Consider the following 17,219-nt stretch of genomic DNA (forward strand, 5'->3'; position numbering starts at 1 on the left):
CTGTCTGCGTACTTTTTAAGGAAGCTTGCCAAATCGTCTAAAAATATATTTAGGTTTGTGCTTGGTGGCCTATAAACAGCACATACTGTAAACTTCAGGTGTGCTTTAGTCATTAGTACAGTAACTACTTCAGCATATTGAAAATCAAAGGACACTCGTTCACAGTGCCAATCACTTCTTACATAGACCGCTATGCCACCCCCTCTTTTGTTATCACTGCGCAAAAAGAAAGACTGAAAATCATACAGCGCAAAATGAGCGCATTTGTCTTTTGAAATATTGATTACGGTTAAAATTAAAACATGTAATGATGGCAGTGTTTCAGCTAGGTGAATCTTTAACATGTCTCAGTGTTTGCGCAGGCTCCTCACATTCACATGGATTAGCTGAAGCAATAAGCTGCTAGAAACATCTGACGCCCACTCGTCTTTCATTGATAGCCATTGTTCAGTTGAGTGTATTTGGTCAATCATTTCAGATTATTTTATTTAAGCCTTGTTCATTGTCAATGCGTAACACTGACGTTCCTTCGCGTTTTCTTAAAAGTATTCTGCCATTGCGCACCCAGACGAAGCGATATTGTTTATCTTTCGCCAGATTTTTTGTCATCCATAGCAGTTTCTTCATTCGGGAAGTTAGATTATCGTTGAAGTATATCTTTTCACCCTTCAGTCTGTTCCGCTTTTCAATCCAACACTCTTTTATTTCACTCCTTGAAAATCGAACCAGAACAGGTGGGACGGAGATAGCTTTGCCTTTGATTTTGTGCAAGGCTTCAATGTCGTCGTGACTAGGCCTAGGAAGTTCGAGTTTGGTTGCAATAGATTCCACCAGCTTTCGTGGGTCGTCGTTATCACTCACTTTGGCCACTGAAGCGCATCGTGTGACGAGTTACAGGCGCAGGCTTATTTCCCAGGGAAGTAGCTCTGGAATGTTTACGCGTCAGAAAAGTGCTGCTATTGGCCACGCTTCGGTGAAAAGTTATCAGTAACCGCAATATGAAACAGCTGCATCAATGTGCGTTGGTGACGTGTGAAGTTCTGCACTTTGTATAGAGAGACCAATGGTGGGAGTGCCAACAGTAATTACAACAGCGTCCTCCTCTCCACTTTGTTTCCGACCACGGCCGTCGCGTATCGCCCATAGCACGGTTCGAGGCTGTCTGACACGCGCTCCTCTGTTCTCGCTAAAATTGCTCACGATAGTACTTTCCGGCCGGACGTCAAAGTCTACAAAAATGCTGTAATTTGCCTCATAAAATTGAAGCCTCACGAAGTGGGTAGTTCCCGCTGAACACTTTATTTTTAGAAAACATAAGCCCTGTGGAGGAAAAGGCATAAGTTCCTTTAAAAGGATTGCGTGTCCGTTTGCCTGTGTTGCCTAAGCGCCACGAATACGTGTTAAAGAAGATACGCACAGTTGCGCAAGCTGACCCATTTGCCGCTCGGAGTAGTTTGGTCGATGAGCCCACTTCTGGTTTTATGTGAGCGTACTTTTACCACTGAAATTTAGATTACAGGGCTCCAAATCGTTTCTAGTAGAGCAAGCTTGGGTGGCTTTGCACTACAGCGATAAACAAGTGGAACGTCATAGTATTCTACGGTACCTTTTTGCTTTTGTGAAAAATCGCAGTAGCACGTCATGTTTCAGCTACACTCATGCTGTGCATCGCATCTGGCATCGGACACTTTTAAGGTGAAAGCATTAGATCTGTTTCGAGATCGCGTTGTGATTGTACAGAATGCGTCGTTTTATTCCACGTCGCTGCCCCATCTCTGCCGCTAATCATGCCATAAAAATCACAGGTAATCAATATAGAGTTAATTCAAACACTCGAACTCACTACCGAAGACGACAGGGAAAGCTACCCGTGGAAAAATTATGCTTGTACTCATTTTTCGGTGGCGTGCTAGCACTGATGCCTGGAACTACGACTGCATCAGCACATTGGAGCATTCCACCGGTGGCGTTTGGGTTGGCATACCTAATAGTTGCAAGACGGCGACTCGACACGGACAGAGTAAAAAAAGGTTAGGCAGCATGTTGCACTCCTGTGACACGTGAAAGCAAACTTTAAGGTTGGTTACGTGGTTACTCACTCCCCCTTATGGAATATATCAAGATAATGAGGAGAAAGGTGCTCATTTAAAAGAATGGGCATAAAATAAATCTGAGGATGTCTTAGTTTACCGAGACAATATAGCGTGGGTACTGATGTAGAAAGCCAAGCCGACGAAATTAATCCGTACTCCTACACTACAGCATACATAATCAATAGACAACATGAAATATATCAGAATGTCAAGGCATGTATTGCGTAATTCTACATTTTTTTTGTGGCAAATAGCCCCTCCCTATAGTTGATAATCTCGTCGTACGATTTTATTTAAATGTACCCTGTCGTACTTCCGCGTGTCATTGAGGTGGTTCTCAGTTTGCTTGGTATGTAACTGTGGTAGGTCAAACTCTAGGCCGACTGCACATGCGACCCTTGTACATATAAGACGGCAACGTGCAATGCATATGTGAAAAAGAGGCAGCACACTGGCTATCCCAGAGCGCCCACTTTGATCACATTTCGCGCTTTCTTCTTTCGTTCCACTGAGAGGGCAAGGAATAAATGGTAAAAGGACAGCCTGACGGAGGACACTTGCTCTGGGCAACCCCTTGCGCATGCGCCAGCACGTTCTCGATTGTTCCACTGATTCACTCAGTTAAACAGCGCTCAGTTACACTCAGTTACACAGGACTTTCGCCGAATATTATGAAACTGTGCAGGTGTGCCCTGTACCAGAATTCTTCAAAGGCTTAGGCGTCCATTACTCTGGCATTGAAGGCGATGGTCTGATTTCAAAGACGTGTGTGGCCTGTGACATGCACGCACGCTTTTACTCGCACATACAGTGTTGGGGGACTGGAGATGGCGTTATGCACCTTGTTTATACGGAACATCCCGGTGACGTCAGCAGCACAACTGCGTCTGGAGAGTCCCCATACTTGCTATCGCAATAAAAAAATAAAAAAAACAAGCCTCCCATAGAGCGGCAGAACAAGCCTTGACAGGTCGGTCGGGACGCGTTGACAAATGAAGCTTCTGTTTCCAAGATTGCTATAGATGGGTGCGCATGACTCCGGTATGAACAATCGCTAAATAGCAAGCGCCACTGCGTTCTTTCGAGAGGTTTAGATCATCGGTGGAATATTGCAATTAGCCTCTCAAGTTGCAGGTGAGGGATCTATATCCAGTGTTACATTCTTGGCTAATTGCTGCGTGCCGAGGAATATTATTTGGCTTCCCTGATGCAACCGTCAATCAGTACACATTGCTGCGGTTCGCTCACCGAATGGAAAGAGGGTTCCCGTGCACCTTCAGCAAAGGCGGCTGTCTTGACGCGACTCTCCGATATACATCAGTTTTTACCTTCGGGCACACATCCACGGAATATGTACAGCCTTAAAAGCACCTGCGTGGGCAAGTGCTCCCGTATGCGCGTGTTGTGTAAATGGGCTATCTTAGCGGGATACAATTCGCAGTAGGCGCTTATAACATAGCGTTCTCTATTGCTTGTAAATACAGGAGCTATGTCAGTTTTTTCTACATTACGTAGAATATCTCCCCCCCCCCCGCCCTTTAGTGTTGCATGCATGGGAAATCTGGATGTGGAGACTTAGGACCGGCATCGCTCTCACAGAGCCAGGAAACCTCGAAGGCGCTAGTGTCCAGCACTGCAATTGCACGTAATGAACAGTTTTTTCTTTATTGTTACAATTGTTTTTATATTCAGTCATGAGGGCTTCTGCTTCGAATACAATTATATGAAATGCATATGGTGCCTGCAAGACACTGAAGTTGGAGAACGGACATGATTTGCGTACGCAGTGCAACATTTTGTTAGCGTATGCTAATCTACTCTAGGCGAGTAAACTTTAGCAGAAGATGTTGTGCCAGTCAATGAAAACATTTTGCGAATATTTCGTTTTAATAAATTTGTGCCTAAAAAGTCTCCACCATGTTTCCAGCCATGCCACTTTAGAGACCGTGCCTCGGACACCCATATCTCGGCATTACCATCGCAGCACGATGCCTGTCAGGAAACTGGCATAGACGGTGGTGCCAGATTTCTTTCTAGGGGATATTATGGGAAACATAATGATAGGAACTCTCGAGGCCTGCTTGCATCATCGCTACCAGCGTTCTATCCTAAGTGTCACGGCACATATGCGGCCCGGGAAAATTTGGAAGTCACGTGAGCTTCCGCACGGGGAGGGTGGCCACGAGACGGTGGGCAGAAATGTCTTGTGCATTAATACCCATTAGCTTCCTGCTACCCTGTACTCTGCTTTGGAAACCACGTGTTAAGGGGAGCGGTATCTGGGAACGTTCGCCTTGGGAAGAGCACCTATAGTCTCTTTTGCCCGTCCTCCCCATCACACCATCTTTCGGCCGCGCATGTTAGAGGTCATTAGGTTACGTTTTATGCGTGTGATTGGGCACGTGGTACAACCTGTGTTCAGTAAATAAGCGAGCCTTTATTGGAGTATACAGTGTCTAAATACAACTCGCCTTACTTTTGTTATTGTTCTAATATACTATAGACGTATCAGCTTCGCCCCTCCGCAAAGACTGCGCGTATATTGGCACAAGAAATCTTTCATTCCAATCTTGAAGCTCGCGGCATTTTGTTTCAGTGCAATATGCCTGCGTGCCTGAAGGATTTTGGAGGCAAACGTATCCACAAGGGAGCTTCTCCAGATGTATCCACTAGTCGAAACATTGGCTTCAGCTACAATCTTTGTCTAACCACTGTTGAATCGGTGCTCATGAGAACAGGTGTTGTGTTGCAGAATTCCTGAGACCACCGGCGTTGACGAATGGAACACGCAGTACCACCCGGCTGGTGCGGTATCGACCGTCTCCGGTAGGTGCACGAAGCCTTTCGGCCGTTAGTGTACCAGGACTCCCCGTCAAGGAGACTGAGGAAGCTCTCGTTTGCTATCGCATACGACACATTTAAACAACACGAATAAGTGAATTGTGGTCTGTTACGTGTCAAAACCACGGTCTGATTATGAGGCACACCGTAGTGGAAGACTCTCAATTTATTTTGACCACCAGAGGACATTTAACGTGCCACCAAAGCTAAATACAATCGCTGCTGGCTTTTCTTGCTTCCCCTAAGTCATTTTACTGCTAAAAATTATTTGGCTCATTCAATATACTGTGACGACATAAGAGTTGAGTCGAAGCTCCTCCTTCTGGTAGCCCGGAGTGTAACCGCCCTTATCCTGAGAAAACAAAGCCACCTGGAATCCGCACGCGCGTTAATCACCTTGCTCTCCTAAAGTAAATGTAAATCTAATCGGAGGACAAAAGCTCGTTATTTCAAGTCAAAGTATTACCTTTACCCCAGCGCTGAGATGAGAATCACCCATAAATTTGTCAAGAGGCTCAGGTTTCGTTATAGCGTACGGTTCCAGGTTCCATCGTAACAAATTACAATTTTCTCTTTCGTCAATCATTCACAACTTTTCAGGGTTAACAGATTTTTTCGTAAGCCCGATTTTGTTCTAGCGATATTAAAGGTAAAAGATCGAAAGTTTACTTTATTTTTCAATAACAGCAGCAAACTAGTTTGCCGCGATGCTTCAATACATGCATTTGCATATTCCTTTTTCTTTTATGACATGCAGCACCGGCGTGTGGCACTGAGTCGCTTACCACAGAGCACAAGCATTATCAAAGCACGACAAGAAGCGAGAGAGCAAAAATCAGACATTTCAAAGTCAACAAAGTTCCGCTCTAGGCAGAAAAGACGAAGGAATTCAGCAATAAACAACTCCCTAAACACATGTGGGTCTTTTTAGTAGCATCACGTTGTGGCTTCCCACTTCTGTTGGTTGAACTTAGAGCATCACTTCAGATGGTCGCACTGCTGTCAGGGTTTCCTCTTGCTTCCTGCACGTTCCTATCAAGGAAGACTCCAGCCTCGCCACACAATGGTAAATCGGGACCTCTGCTTTCAGGGCATACACACAGCACAGAAATCGGAAGCACAAATTCCACACTTCTGGCTTACAGCAGCAGTGGCGGCGTCTACAATGCAGAGGCCAGCACAAGCTATGCGCGCATGTAGGAGCCATCCGGCATTTCCGGAAACGACGCTTGGTGAGCCATACTTTTGTATGAATTCCTTTCGATGAATCAACTCACTCAGACGACACGTAAAGCTAGCTATGGTTAAATTATACTTAAACTGACTAGCTAGTGCGATGGAGGGAAATGTTGTTGCCTGAAATGCGAAACGTCATGGGCAGTTCAAACAATATGGCGCTGGCGTAAACAGGAAGCTTTAGCTCAGGACCGAAGTGCATGGGTAATGAGAAACCAAATTGCTGGACAACACACTGCGCCAACCTTTAAGTTTCTGGCATTAAAAAAATGTGAATATATTGTAATTGAAGGAGCTGCGTTTTCGATTTGTGACATATTCCTAAGAAAAATACAGAAAGAATTCAGCCAAAAATACAGCGCCACCATTATCTAAACTGCACCTAATGACACATATGAAGTGCACAAAATTGATGTCTTACACAGCGCACTGAAATCTTATGAGCAGATCTTTTGAAAACCCAGGCAAACGCACACTTCACGCAAACTGCAAATGGATACAAAGAACAGTCCGCTTCGGATCCTGTCAGAGATTCTGCTAATATAACTGCGGTATATTTTTTTTAGTGTAGTTAACTTAGTACAATTTGTGTTCTTTTTTCGTAACTTGGCGATTTCAATTTTTTTCCAAGTTGACGACCCAGATGAAAATTGTGCTTGATACAGCTGCTGGAATTGGAATGCTTGAATCAAATACCATAATTTATTTTGAATTCATACGGAAGGCATTGTATACCTCTTTTCTTCAGCCTACACCGGTTCTCCAAAAATGCTGCTGTGGCCATTTATTCCTGTTCCTGTAAATATTTATTTATTTGTTTACCTAATTAAGTTTTACAATGTAATAATTAAGTACGTAAACTGGTCTAGATACGGGCCAAGCACTCCATAACATTCCAGTAGTCATGTGAACAATCACTAGCATATACAAAAGCAAACAAATAAATAGCATATCAACAGCAATATACCAAACGTTGTTCATCCAGTGCATATAGGGCAGTAATTTGGAAAAAAAAAAAGCAGGCAGGGAAGAACACATACACGAGGCACTTGTGCATGTGTCCTATTCTGTCTATACTTGTTTGTTTTTGCATTTCTGGCCTTAAACGGTAGGAACGATGGTGAGCCAACAATGCCGAAACCCCTCGCATACGAACTTCATGAAATTAACGCAGAAAAAGTATTCTGGCCAAGAAATCAAGAGAAAGAAAATACAGGTGTTTAATGTTACATTGACGAACATTGCCATAAGCATTGTTTTATATTTCTGCAATAGGATCTTTAAAGAAACTCTCCGGCAGCAGATTTTAGCCATTGTGCTTGAATGCTCTGAAATATTTCATATTTTTCGATATCTATTTTATATGTGTGTATTGATATAAGTCCGACGAGGCGTCCACCCCCACCCCCCTGTATTTGACAGAGATAACGTAAGTAGTACAATACACCTTTGAAGCATTTCCAATTATGTTACTCCTCCTCACGTACAAAGGGTCCTCTAAAATAGCCGATGTGTTTTATCTCAGCCAATACGACCTGTTTCAGTGCCAAACGTCTCACTTCCGAGGCCATGTTTCTGGACCTTTGCCTGCAAGTTAGCGCTTAGATTGTGCAAACAGCCTTGGCATAAAGGCGCGATTTAGTTTGTCGAACTCTTAATTGGCAAAAATTTATTTTTGTCGTACCGTAACGAGAGTCGCCCATATTGAACCCCATTGACCGTCTGCTTTCAGGAATTCTACAGGAAGCGGAGGAAAGGAAGAACAAGAGTTGTCCGCTGTCTGTGGCAATGTTTCGAGCGGACAGGACGCCTTACATGGACACGCCAACGAACGCACGGGCGATACAGCCCCCACTTGCAAAACAAGCGATGTAACCTTTGTCAAGGATTCGAAATTCTTAAAACATTGCCGGAAAAGAACAGGCAAACCCCACAAATGCGAATCTTGTGGCAAATCGTCCGGCCAGGCTGCTAATCTCGCTGCACATTGCCGCACACATACATGCATGAAACCCTACATTTTCATTATATGTGATCAATCGTTCCGGCAGTCTGTCCACCTAGATAACCATATGTGTACGCATACAGGCGAGAAACCCTACGTTTGCAATATCTGTGATAAATCGTTCCGGCAGTCTGTCCACCTAGATAACCATATGCGCATACATACAGGCGAGAAACCCTACGTTTGCAATATATGTGATCAATCGTTCCGGCAGTCTAGTCATCTAGATAACCACATGCGCACGCATAAAGGCGAGAAACCCTACATTTGCAAAACATGTCGTAAATCATTCACGCGGTTGGCGAGTCTCCGTAACACCAGCAGACTCGCACAGACGGAGAACCCCGTGTCTGTCAAACATGCTGGAAACCATTCAAACTCTACTGGCACAGTAGTGATAAAGCTTTCGTTTGCGAAATATGTCACCGACAAAGGAAGCACGGAGATAAAACGCCGTATGAGTGTACGCAGGGTGGATATATTTTCGCAGAGAAAGAAACACTCGATGAGCATCTGTGGCACAGTAATACGTGGTACTTATGTGGAGATTCATTTGGTGACGAAGTTCAACTGCTTGCACACCTCGTGACACATAGGGATGTGCAGCCGCGATATTCTGTCTAATGCGCGAGTTAGATAAATCGCCCGCGGCATTCGCATAACAACGTGAGAGTGAATTAGTGCAAGCTCTTGCGCCAGTTGCTGCATGATGAACTTGAAGAAGGGCACCAGCGAAACGCAAAGTACGCGCACACAAGGAAAAGGCGTTAGACAAGCGCGGACACTGAACTTTCAGCTTTACTTTATTGAAATCTACATCACCGCACATAACCTCCGACGCATGCGCATCTTCAACACCTCGAAAGACATGCGCAAAGATCACATTTCGGAGATACGTTACCCTGTGAAAACAGCCGACGCATGCGAACTTCAACTCCTCCCAAGACCTGTGTATGAATGTCAGTTTTTGATCAATCATGTTTTGCCTGCTCAATAGGTAAGCCTATATAAGCCTCGATAGGCGCTTACATATCGAGTAGGTAAAATGTTATGCTGCCACAGTGTACCACAGTGTGTCTCTATAGTGTTTACCCGGTTGTGTTAAGGATTGCAAGTGTGCCTAGCTAACTGTAGAAATGGCTTCTGGCAAGACTGACGCTCTGTCGGATATTGCTAAGGCCTTGGTTGAAAAGGCGCCAGCTAGCATTAAAGAAGTATCAAAGGTGCTCGTTGAGATGTCCTCTAAATTTGTTGACGCAATGGGTGACCTAAAAAAGGAGATGAACAAGATTGATGAGACGAATAACTCAGCGAAAGCTGAGCTCACTGCCATCAGACAATCAATCGGGTACATGAACGAAAACTTTGAAGATTACCGCAAAGAAATGAAAAGTCTTCGACTTGAGCTTACCGAAGCCAAAAACCAGGGCCTGGAATGCAAGAAAGAGAACCTAAGACTAAACAAAGAGCTTCAGGAAACGAAAAAGCAGCTTATTGAGTTAAAGCAGTACAGCAGGCGCAATAACCTGGAATTAAGAGGTATACCAAAGGCTGACAATGAAGACGTCCTCGGAACAATCGGAAAAGTCGCATCTTCCTTGTGCGTCCAGCTTTCTGATGGTGACATTGACGTAGCTCACCGCGTCCCATCGAAGAACAATACGCCTCCAAACGTAGTTGTGAAGTTCACATCCAGATCAGTTCGTGACAAACTGTTGAAGGCAGCCAAAAAGAAGCGACTGAATACAGCCATGCTGGGTCTTCAGAATAGCGATCCAGTGTACGTAAACGAACACTTGTGCCCCGAAAACAAGATCTTGCTGGGAAAAGCCATCCAACAAAAACGAGAGAAAGGATGGAAATTTGCCTGGGTTTCTGAGGGGAAAATACTAATGCGGAAGTCCGAGAACTCCAAAGTAGTGCATCTAACACGTGAAGAAGACTTAGTAGAAATAGTTTAAGTACTTTTATAACTTGCACACCCTATTCGTTAACAATGGCTTATTCAATCAAAGAGATTGACAATCTTTGTAGAGCAAAATCTACATCAGTTTTTCATTGCAATATCCGTAGTATTAATAAAAACGTAGACTTGCTTTCTGCTTTCCTGTCGCTACATGAACATTCGTTCAGTGTAATTGCAACAACTGAGACGTGGCTGCGGAAAAGTGAAACAATCAGGCTTCCAGGTTACAGAACAGAATCAAACGCGCGCGAATCACGTTCACGCGGGGGTGGCGTTGCATTGTTTGTAAAAAATAATATATCCTATAGTAAAGTTCCAGCGGCCACATATAGTTGCAATGACATTGAATCGCTTTTCATTCGGCTAGAGTGTGACGTCATCATTGGTGCAGTTTATCGGCCACCGAGCGGTAACCTCGCAGGATTTCTCGATAAGCTGGAAACAATTTTCTGCTCCGTGTCAAAGCAGCGAAATGAACCAGTGATGATAGTAGGCGACATGAACATAAACACAAATGACATGCACAACCGCGACTATAGCTATTTATTGCAATCTTACAACTATCGTAATTTAATTACGTCGCCGACGCGTATAACTAAGGCATCTTCGTCTTTAATTGCCCACGCATTAACAAATCTAGACAAGGGGGTTACCGGAGGCGTTTACCAAGAGCCAATCTCTGATCATCTACCTATCTTTGCCGCTTTAGATCATCCAACTAGTACCAAAGAAAAAAGAAACAGCATTGGAATGAAAATAGATTACAAGCTATTACGAGAAGAAATCCTTCGCATTATATTTCAGTGAAATTTTGAACGAGGATATCGACAGTGAAATAAATAACCTAATTGCATATCTTAATATCGCCGTAGGTAGAAGTAATCGCAAGGTCTCGAAGGGTCGACATGATACGCCCATATGCCCTTGGATGACAGAGCACATACTTCAAACACTTAAGGCCAAAGAATACTGGCATGACAAATGGCCCCATAATAAAGATAATATATACTACTTCCAACAATTCAAAGTACAGCAGAATAAATCTGTCGCTATGATTCGATCGCGCAAAAGGGCCTATTATGCTCACCTAATTACACAGACCGCTGGTAACACAAGAAAGCTGTGGGAAATTATAAACGAAATCACAGGAAAACAACGCAAGCTAACTGTGCTTCCCGAAACCACTGATAATGACGTTGTAGAGAATTTTAACACATACTTCGCATGTATCGGTCCATCCTTGGCTGAAAAGTTTAGTGAATCAGAAAATATATCTATCTTCCAGAGTCCCGTACCTAACACTTTCGTTATGTATACCATTGAGCTTGAAGACGTGATGGCAACAGTCAATAAGATGTCAGCCTCTAAAGCCTCCGGACTAGATGGTATTTCTATTCGAATGATAAAAGAGAATATAGATATGTTAGGGCCAGTATTATGCCACTTGTTTAACCACTCCGTGAACTGTTCTAGATATCCATCTCAGCTGAAGATAGCTAAGGTTGTCCCTATCTTCAAAGAGGGAGACCGAAATGACCCTTGCAATTACAGGCCGATATCCGTGCTCAGTACCATTAATACTATATTTGAAAAAATTCTAACGCATCGGTTCCACAAATTTATTGATAAGTACAAGGTTATGTGCCCACAGCAACATGGCTTTCGTCCGAATCATTCAACTTCGTCAGCAGTGTTAACGTTAACTCAAATGATTAATGAAGCTTTGCAAAATAATATACGTGTATGTGTCATATTCCTGGACCTAAAAAAAGCATTCGATACAGTTGATCACAACATACTCTTACATAAACTGCAACATTATGGCTTCCGCGGTAGCTCATTAGATCTTCTTACTGATTACCTTCATGACCGAGTACAAGTAGTAAGAATGAACAATATTGCGTCATCGCCTAAGCATATGCGCACTGGAGTCCCTCAAGGATCCGCCTGGGCCCCCTTTTATTTTCATTAAACATTAACGACTTCCCACTTATTTTTGGTAGAAGTGAAACCCTTATGTACGCCGACGACACTTGTATTGTAGTAACAGCCGATAACACTTGTGATCTTGAAACTAAAGCAAACGAAGAGTTGAAAAAAGCAAGTGAATGGTTCTCAATGAACAAACTTACGATTAACGTTAGTAAAACCAAGTATGTGGTATTTCGAACGCGTAACCTTTCCTGCTAAATCATTAGATTTAGAAATAAACGATTTTCAATTAGACGAAGTCAATTAATTTCAATATCTTGGCGTGATTTTCGACAGCAATCTGCACTGGCAAGAACAAATAAGCGCAGTTTGTAAAAAGCTCGCATCAGGATGCTATGCGCTCTCACAAGCATGGCATAGTCTCGATACTAACACACTGCGTATTTTATATTTTGCACTCATCCATAGCCATATCACATATTGTAATGAATTATAGGGTACGACATACAAAACTTATCTTGAACCTGTACGCAAACTTCAAAAGCGCGCCCTGAGAATAATTACCCATTCAAGTTACGATAAACCAAGTCTGATTTTATTTAATAGAATGAATGTGTTGCCGTATGACAAGATACACGAATTAAAAATTGCCATGTGTGTCTTCAACATTGTTAAACACCACCTCCCTTTTCATGTTTCTATATTTTACTCATCTTATCGTGCGACCAGAAATCAAACGTGCGGTAATTTTAATCTTCCTCCAACTAAAAATATTTACGGACAACGTTTGCTACAGTTTTCAGGGTCAAAAATTTGGAATAAACTACCAGCAGAAATAAAACAAGCAAATAATTTTTCATCTGTACTTCAGAAATACTTGCTTAGCCTCAATAATGCTTTTCAATGGTAACAATCATGTTGTCCTTTCTTTTATTTAGTAACTCGCTGACACCTGCTGAACATATATTAGTGTTTCGATTTTGTCTAGATTAATATTGTGTGTTCATAATAACGCAGAAACTTGCCTGCAATCCTCCTAACTAGTGTATTGTGATTACTTAGAAATATTTAATAGTATAAGATGCTTTTCACTGTTTCGCATTTCATTGTGTACGCTCGTGCAACTTAATGGTATGCGACAAACATGTGTATACACATGATGTATTTTATTTGCTTTGTACTTGCAATTGTTATTCATTTTTCATTGGACCCGACACTAGCCTGTGGCTATGGGTCCAACCAGTTCTGGTATTTCTGTGTATTCTATGTCTGCAAATAAAGAATTGAATTGAATTGAATTGAATTGAATAAAAAACTGACATTTATGCGCGGGTCTTGGGAGGACTAGAAGTTGCGCATGCATCGGCTGTTTTCACACAGTAATGGATATTCGAAATGTTATCTTTGCACATGTCTTGGAAGGAGTTGAAGATGCGCATGCGTCGGAGGTTATGTTCGGCGATGTAGGTTTCAATAAAGTACAGTTGAAAGTCCAGCGTCCATCCGCGTCTAATGCCTTATCCTTGTGTGCGCGTCCTTTCTATTTCGCTGGTAGCCGTTTTAAAGTGAGTGAAGCCGTCCAGGGAAACACTGATATTTTTCACATGAGTGAACAACTAAATGCATCCTGTGCAGAGACCGACTTCTTTTGATATATAGACGGCTGAATAAAATGTTGGTTTAAGAAATTATGAGACAAGACGTCCTCGCCAGAAGTACTTGTCGAGCTTGAATGCCAAAGTACACTGCAGGCCCTCGCCAGCGCTTACTGTATGTAGGACTACATTGTTCGCGAACGAAGCTTTAGCAAACTCATATCAAGACAATCCCCAATGGGCTGATAAGTATATGTTTTGTACAACTAGAAAGCTTAAATGTCCGCAGAAGTTCCTTGACACCTCGTTTGGTTAGAGAAGTATCTTGTGCAAGCGTTTTGACGGTGTACTAGAAGACAAGCTTTGATTGCCCATACTTTTAATGTTTCTGCTGTGTGAGTAGAACAAAACCCTTTTAATTGGCATCCGTTTAAAAAGCGACGAATGTTTCTTTGTCGACTGGAAAGTAATCTCTGCCATTATTTGAGGTTCTTCAGCCCTGTTGTTTTCGGCAGACAATCATTGTAGGTATTCTTAAAAAAATGATCATCTTAGGTATAGCAAAATTTATTTCATTGAAATTTTGTTCAATGCATTGAATATTCTGGTTATCTCGTTGGCTCTTGTATTCTCACGGAATACCTTTCTTCGGCACCATAAACTAAGTGATGACATTAATAAGACTGTTAAGTTCAAGTTCAAATAATTTGGTGCTTCACTATATAATGTTCTCCCTCTACAAAATTTTAGTTTTTGTTGTTTAATATGGAAGAACCTCTGTTTGTTTTAAAAAGTCGTTTTCACACCCTACGAAGTCGCATCTTTTGACTCGGCTTGCTATCAAGTCATAGGTCTAAAATCTTAGTGTGATGTCACAAACGCATCCGTGCGAGCAATGACATGAAAGCAAGATACACGTTTTATGCATATTGACGCGGGTACTTCTATATCTCTTTACTGTGAACGTCTTTCAACCGTTAGCAAATGTGAAGTTACTGCTCAGCGCATGACGCGCATGCCTGTATCAGAACGTTCTAGAACTTTCTCGCCCGTTATATATCTCGTCTACGTTGTATTTAAACCTTTTGTAATCAACGTGCACGGACGACGCGAACAGAGATGTGCATTCTTAAACGCGAGCGAGACGCTGCGATGATGATGGAATCTACAACGAATCATGCGGGAATACCCGACGCCCATATCACCAACATATGTGCTAAAGCGTCGCAAACGTGGGGTTACTTACGTCGAAATATGCCTCATTGCTCAGCTCATGGACGCAAATTGGCATATTTAACCTTCGTCCGCCCACAGCTTTAATTTGCTTCATACTTCTGGTCACCTCATCAAGAGCATCTAATCTCAATGCTAGGAGCCGTACAAAATATAGCCGCTCGATTCATTTCATGTAACTATAACCGCCATTCCAGTATAACAAAAATTAAGCTAGGCATTCCACTCCAGACATTAGGTGTTCGTCGTTCTGTTGCTCTATTATGCTTATTACACAAATATATTCACAGCGTAACGCCATCCCCACTGCCACTTGAAAAACCATTACGTACATCCAGGCTCCTTCATAATCACCTCAGCATCAAACGCATATTTGGTAACACTAAAGCTTTCAATTCCTCCTCTTTCCCACAAGCCATCGCACTTTGGAACGATCTTCCAGATGCCATTGTTTCAATCACTAACCGCGAACATTTCTATGAGAGCTTATACACACATTTTACAAACTGAGACTGTATAATGATGCATTCTTTTGTTCTGCTTACTGTTACTTTTCTTCGTTCTTGTTCATGCTCATCACGTATTTTATTGTATAATCCCCCATCACTGAATGCTCCGACCAGAGCCTGTGATGTACCTTTAAATAAACAACTTTCTGGGTGATGGACGCATGTGGGCGACATCTTTCTGTGCATACCTTGTGTTGCGAGTTCAGTTCTTGCTAACTTCTTGCGAGTTCTTGCTGCTGTGCTGATCCCCATTACAACATATCTTTTAGACTTGCTTCGTTGTGACTGGATACACCCTGCAAGAGCCGTGACTACACCTTGCAAGCCCAATTCTAACTAGCAACAAGAAAGTTATGGTCTTTCGCGACCCGCACAATGTATCCTAAGGACGCAACACTAACTTCAAAGTAATCCTTGTACGTGCTAAATTAAGGACAACGACGAAGCCAACATCCGGTGCCCGTGGCAACATCAGGTGCTCAAAATGCAAACATAATCAATTACTTTAACAAGCTAGCTTTAAATTTCACCTCCAGATCAAGCAACGTAGATTACTGTCTTGAATGTACCAATTCTAAAACACAATGCATATACAAACATCTTGGCGTACACCTAACCCCTAAGTTTACGTGGAATAATCACATTGACCATAGCCTCACATCTGCAAACCGTTCGCTTGGTTTTTAAACGCAACCTCAAACATGGTCCCATACACTTAAGCAAATTGATATACACAGCACTAATACGCCCTAAAGTAGAGTAACCGTCAGCCATATGGGTGCCGGTTATAAGACATACCTTATAAATGACTTAGAATCCCGGTAAAACGGTGCTGTATGCGTCATCTTTACAGATTATTCACCGCGAACCAGGCTATCAGCCTTAAAAATTCGTGCCAAGCTTGAAGCCTTGTCCGTTCATCGTAATATATCGCGTTTAACACTATTCCTTAAGCTTTACTATCACGTATCTCTTCATAACGAGTAATGTTTGAACCCTCAGCTATTTTTTCGCGTCGGGATCATTCTTGCAAACCCAAATAGATCATGTGTCGTTCCCTGGCATTTAGTTAGTCACTTATTCCTTGCATCGCGATAGAGTGGAATAATCTGCCATCGCACATTGTCACGGAAACAAATGCCTCGAAATTTGCAGGCGCTCTACGCACTACCATTGCATGCCTAATATATACCGTTTCACTCTCTGATGTGTAAACTGAATTTGTTTTCATGCGCGGATAAACACTCTCCGTACCGTTTTCATATTTTGCGCAAATCATTTAAAGTTGCTGTACTGATAAATATCTTAAGTTTTTCGTTTTTTCTGTGTTTTCACGTTGATGCACTGTAATTATATTTGTCGCAGTTTTGTTTTGGTGTTGTATTTACATTTACGCACTGTTTGCCTCACCGATGTAACCATTACGCTATGCAATACATTCCCTAGAGGGCCCTTAGAGTTGTTGTGAAATAAATTATGAAATAAATATGTTACTGAGGACAACAAACTTATACCAGTCTCCACGGCCATCGCGCACCTACAAATCACAATTTACATAAAGAAGTAGCCAACCGCTTAAGTGAACATGTCCATACAGTCCACATAGCAAGGCTATATGAATCGTAAACTAATTTCTGTTCCCCTCGTGAGAGTAAATAAATGGAATTATACATCATACACAAGTTCAAATGTCTACACTCGATAGGAATCAATTTCGTGCGTGGCGACTTAGAATCGCTAGAAGCTTTAACGCGAACCTGCAAGCCTCAGGTCACTAAATGCATAAAACAAATTTTTCCACCAGCTAAC

This window comes from Dermacentor andersoni, chromosome 7 (assembly GCF_023375885.2).
Source record: "Dermacentor andersoni chromosome 7, qqDerAnde1_hic_scaffold, whole genome shotgun sequence".
Lineage (NCBI taxonomy): Eukaryota > Metazoa > Arthropoda > Arachnida > Ixodida > Ixodidae > Dermacentor > Dermacentor andersoni.